This window comes from Myotis davidii, unplaced genomic scaffold (assembly GCF_000327345.1).
Source record: "Myotis davidii unplaced genomic scaffold, ASM32734v1 scaffold240, whole genome shotgun sequence".
NCBI lineage: Eukaryota > Metazoa > Chordata > Mammalia > Chiroptera > Vespertilionidae > Myotis > Myotis davidii.
Genome location: NW_006292334.1, coordinates 3,478,063 through 3,483,860, shown reverse-complemented (window position 1 = coordinate 3,483,860; position 5,798 = coordinate 3,478,063). Strand labels below are relative to the sequence as shown.

Genomic DNA, 5,798 nt, shown 5'->3' with positions numbered 1-5,798 from the left:
TTTTATCAAATAATAAAAGGTAATTGGAAGAGGATGTATATTGGTCTATAGAAGAAATGTAGGGAACATTTTTCAACAGAAGACAACTAATGAACAGTAAAAAAAAAAAAAAAAAAGCCATTAAGTATAGCTGCTTTATTGGGATAAGCAGGCTGCCCCTAGGCAGTCTAGAATATTTCCCCAGGGTTCTCCCAGTCTCTCCTATGGCTCACTGCATGTCAACATATAGGGTCCCTACTCTCTTGTGTTTGTTTTTCTTAATTTTTCTTTATTTTATGGTAACAGATGTTTCAAATTGAGCTCTTAAAAAAAGTACATTTCACTATAGAAGTACTATTAAATAGGTACTTAAAAATACTAGAGGTCCGATGCCCAAAATTTGTACAAGGGGCTTGGCCCTCACAGCCCTGGCTTTGTCCAGAAGGACATCGGGAAGGATGTCTGGAAGGTGGTTCGGCTGTCCGGTCTAATTAACATATTATGCTTTTATTATTATAGATATTTACCCTGATTACCAATGCTCATGCAATAGTACATTATACATTATCTGCATTATTTTAAAGGTCATTTTCTTTTCAGTAATAATGTAGATAAAACCATGATATTTGTTGCTTGTATCAAGTGCAGGTTAAAATCCAGATAGCCTCCAAAACAAATCCTGTGAGATATTTCTCAATCTGGTCAGGTGAAATATTATGCTTAACATGTATGTATCAGTTTTAATAGGCATTAAAGTCTTTAATTTAGATCGCTGTTTACAATTTGGGGACAGCGCCCTGGGATGTTGGGCTGAGGACTGAATATATCATTTATCGGTTGGTGTCTATTCTGCTCCATTTTGGGGGTATGTGGAGTTTGCTAACAGAAAAACCCCTGTGATGAATGCAACACTATCAGCTATTAGTGCAGAAGCTTGCTGGGCAAGATTGTTTTACTTATAGGACATTTTGCTGAAAAAAAGTAAACAGTGTCCAGCCAACCGACATGACTGACACAAACCCCATCTTAGTGAGAATAGGTTTCGGCATAACCACCTTTTTCTTTTTCATTCAGTCTCATTTCAATAAACCATCTTTTTCTTTTGGTCTCAGTAGGTCTCTGTTTCATCTGCCGCACCTTCTGTGCTGTGTTAGTTTTTCTGTCTTCTTGAATTTGTTTCCATAGAGCACTCTCACTGTTCTCCATAGTCTCTTGCATTTTTGGAGAATAGTTCTGTGTACCTGTTACCTGTCAGTGTTTCTTCTTTGAGGCCTATCCTGATCCCACTGTATTTTCAGTCATTTTTTGATTGGTGAATAATCCAAACCAGGACATAAAGGCTTTTCTTTAGAAAGTTCTTTCCATCATTTCTGTATATTTGAATCCCCTTTGTAAACTTTGCTCTTTCTGTTACAGTGATGTATGAAAATCTGAGTTATTAGGTGACTGAAAAAGTCCCATTTGATATTTTCTCATATTCAGTAACAGTTGTTTTAATGTTTATATTATCTCATTTTTCTCCCTTCCTCTCCCCTCCCCTCCCCCGTCCCCTCCCCTCTCTCTTGTGGCATGGCAAGACAATTTATTGATGATGCAAAATTAAAGGGATGCCCCTCCTGGTTTCCCAGTGTTCCATCTCTGTCCATCCTGCCGTGGAAAAAGTCCACCTTGTCTTTATGAAGGTCAAAGCAAAGGCCAGTGTCCAGAGTTTTTGTTTCATATTAAAGCTTAGTCCTGTGGAGCCTGCCAGGTCTATGGGCTAGGTTGCTGCTAAACCCGAAAGGTCACCTTCCTCTGGGCAGAGAGCACCCAAATGAATGAGAGAGTGCGTTGCCAGGTTGGGGAGAGCAATATCGTCTCCTTTTTCCATCAGAACAAGACAGGTCTCTGCTAGAGAAAGGGTGTCTGACTGCTGATGCCTGCACTGCAGTGAATCACTGCAGGCCCATGTTCAGGATTGCAGGGCCAGATTCTCTCACTTTAAATAGGAAACTGAAAATGAAACTGGTGATCAGGGACTCCAAAATCTCACCAGATGGCATAATGAGCATGAGCTATTGTTCTGGCTTCACCTCTGTTGATATATATTTAAATTGATTTTTAGAGAGAGAGAGAAACATCAATTTGTTGTTCCACTTATTTTACGTATTCATTGGTTGATTCTTAAATGTGCTTTGACTGGGGATCAAACCCATGAACTTGGCCTGGCCTCTATGCTCTAACCAGCTGAGCTACACAGCCAGGACTTACTGATGTTTGCTAATTGTAGTACATGTGGCTGGTCTAGACTCTAGTGATTCTCAACCTTCCTAATGCCGCGACCCTTTAATGCAATTCCTCATGTTGTGGTGACCCCCAATTTCATCTTTTCAACTCTTCTGTGTCAACTAAGCTGGCATTAATATAATCATTTTCAGCATTTTGCAGTTTAACACGACTGTGATCATCAAGTTCAGCTGCTGCCACCAATTTTGAGCATCCAACACTTCAAACTTCTGCTGGATGGTGATATACTGGCTGTTGGAGGGAGCTAGTGGAGGCTCATGAATATACAATAATATACTTATGGAAACAACAAAAAAAGATATTGTGTCAAAAACTATTGTTTGATTTTAACCTTTGTAAAAATTAAATTTATTGGGGTAACATTACTTAATAGGATCATATAGGTTTCAAGCATACATTTCTAGAACACAAGATCTGTATGTTGCACTGTGTGCCATGCCAACACCACCAAGGGTGAACCTGAGGAGGGGCAGTGAAGGATTGAAGAAAAGACAGACAAGAGAATACAGCTGGGGCTCGGTGGATCTCCCGTGCCTGGATGAGGACACAAAAACCCCAGCCTGCAAGCCGATGCTTTATTTTACAGTCTGATTAAAACAAGGGTAGAGTAACATATATACAGATGTTCTGGTTTTGGCAACACTTGCTGCACCTCCCACAGCCCATTAGCTGCTTAGGAATTAGGGAGGGCTGCAAGGTCCCCTGCCACAGGTCAACCCAAGGCTTGACCCTAGAACCTCTCCCTACAGCCCTGTGTGCTCACTATCCAAAGTCAAATCATCTTCTGCCACCATATATCAGGCCCCTTCCCTCTGGCAGTCACCACACTGTTGTTTGTGTTTACGAGTTTTGGTTTTATATCTCACATATGAGTGATAGCATATGATTCTAAGCTTTTTCTGACTGACTAATTTCACTCAGAGTAATGATCTCAAGGTACATCCATGTTGTCACAAGTGGCGTTTGTGTTTACGAGTTTTGGTTTTATATCTCACTTATGAGTGATGTCATATGATTCTAAGCTTTTTCTGACTAATTTCACTCAGAGTAATGTTCTCAAGGTCCATCCATGTTGTCACAAATGGGAGTATTTTGTCACACTTTGGTTGTCTCCATGTCTTGGCCACCATGTCTTGCTGCAATGAACAGAGGGGTGCATATATCTATCTTTGTGAATAAACATATTTTCAGTTTTTTTCGGGTATATACACAGGAGAGGGATTGCTGGGTCATATGGTAACTCTGTTTTTAATTTTTTGAGGAATTGCCAGACTGCTTTCCATAGTGTCTGCACCAATCCACATTCCCACCAGCAGAGGATGAGGGTTCCCATTTTTCCAGAACCTGTCTAACACTTATTACTAGTCCTGTTGATAATGGCCCCTCTAATAGGTGTGAAGTAGTATCTCATTTTAGTTTTGATTTGCAATTTTGTAACTGCTGTGAGGTTGCACATCTTTTCATATATCTGGTAGCCGTTCATATGTCTTCTTGGGAGAGGGTCTGCTCAGGCCCTCTGCCCACTTTTTAACTGGGTGGGTTGTTTGTTTGGTGTTGAGTTTTATGATTTCTTTATATATTTTGGATATCAGACTTTTGTGGGAGTCATTATTCTCAAATATCATCTCCCACCGGGTCCTCTGCTCCCTCTTTTTTTTATTGGTGGTTTCTTTTGCTGTGCAGAAGATATAGTCCCTTTCATTTTTGTTTTGTTTTTTTTTGCCTGTACTTCCCTTGTCTGTGGGGTTAAGTTCATAAAATATTCTCTATGGCCAAGGTCCATAAGTTTAGTGCCTGTGTTTTCTTCTATGTAATTTATTGTTTCAGATCTTATATTCAGGTCTTTGATACATTTTCAAATATTTTTTTGGTACAAGGAGACAAACTGTAATCTAGTTTCATTCTTTTGCATGTGGATTTTCAATTTCCACAGCACCTTTTACTGAAGGAGGCTTTCTTTTTCCCATTGTTTGTTTCTGGCTCCTTTGTTGAAAATTATCTACCCATAAATGTGTGATTTTATTTCTGGGCTCTCAGTTCCGTTGCATTGGTCTCTGTGTCTACTTTTATGCCAATACTATGCTGTTTTTATTGTCAGAGCTCTGTAATATAATTTGAAGTCCAATAGTGTGCTGTCTCCAGCTTTGTTCTCTTTTTCTCGGGATTGCTTTGGCTACTCAGGGTCTTTTGTGGTTCCATACAAATCTGATGATTTTTTTGTTCTATTTTTTTAAAAAATACCATTTGAGATTTTGATGGGGATTGCACTAAATCTGTGTATTGCTTTGGGTAATGTGGCCCTTTTAAATATGTTGATTCTTCTAATCCATGAACACGGAATAATTTTCTCTTTTGTTGTGTCTTTTTGAATTAACATTTTTGAGTGATGCTAATTTACTTGTGGCTGGAACAGAGTGATGGTCCTGATTATTAAAGCCAAGAATATAAACATGTTGAAAGAACAGATGGTGATAAGAAAGTCTCAGGATGATAACAGCACTTGTGGTAAGAAGAGACTCTGAACTAAATACCAAAGTCATCAGTGAAAAGCCTGTCTTAGAAATGACAATAGATTGTCATTAATTGAATTAGTTGCTTCCTCTTGTGGTCAACTCTTACGCACTCAAAATGTTCACAGCAAGCAACATTATGCATTTCTGTGTTTTCCTCATTTGAAATGGCATAATCATGAAAGATTATATGTTCAGAATGTATTATTGCTATTATAAAATGCATTTGGTCTGCATATACATTTTGTGATCTCTTTAGTTCAATTTCCCAGGGCTTCATAACCTACATTTCAGGAATTACTCAACAATACAAACCTGCTGCGTCCTTGATATGATCTTTCATTAAGCAGAAATAAAGAGTGAATATACCTTCTTTCTGTTTTTTCTTCTAAAGTCTCAGGATGATAACAGCACTTGTGGTAAAAAGAGACTCTGAACTAAATATCAAAGTCATCAGTAAAAAGCCTGACTTAGAAATGACAATAGATTGTCACTAATTGAATTAGTTGCTTCCTCTCTAATTTTTGAGTTTGTGGTCAACTCTTAGGCTCTCAAAATGTTCACAGCAAGAAACATTATGCATTTCTGTGTTTTCCTGATTTGAAATGGCATAATCATGAAAGATTATATGTTCAGAATGTATTATTGCTATTATAAAATACATTTGGCCTGCATATACATTTTGTGATCTCTTTAGATTAGTTTCCCAGGGCTTCATAACCTACATTTCAGAAATTACTTAACAATACAAACCTGCTGTGTCCTTGATATATTCTTTCATTAAGCAGAAATAAAGAGTGAATATTCCTTCTTTCTCTTTTTTTCTTTCTTTTAATAACATTTCCCCTCCAGGAAGAATATAAAACAGATCCCAAAATGCCAATAATGAAACAATATAAAGTAATTTTTCAGGCCCCCTAAATTGCTACTGATTAATTGACCCCTGTTTTCCTTTTGAAAAGTAAGTTTTTGGAGGACGAGACTAGGTATTTCTGTGTCTTACCAAGATACAGGACGGTGTGC

The 5,798-nt window shown here is 38.1% G+C and overlaps 1 pseudogene; it reads right to left on the bottom strand.

The window, feature by feature from the left end:
* Positions 1-935: 935 nt before the first annotated feature.
* On the bottom strand, positions 936-2,061 carry LOC102766261 (annotated as a pseudogene).
* Positions 2,062-5,798: the final 3,737 nt, after the last annotated feature.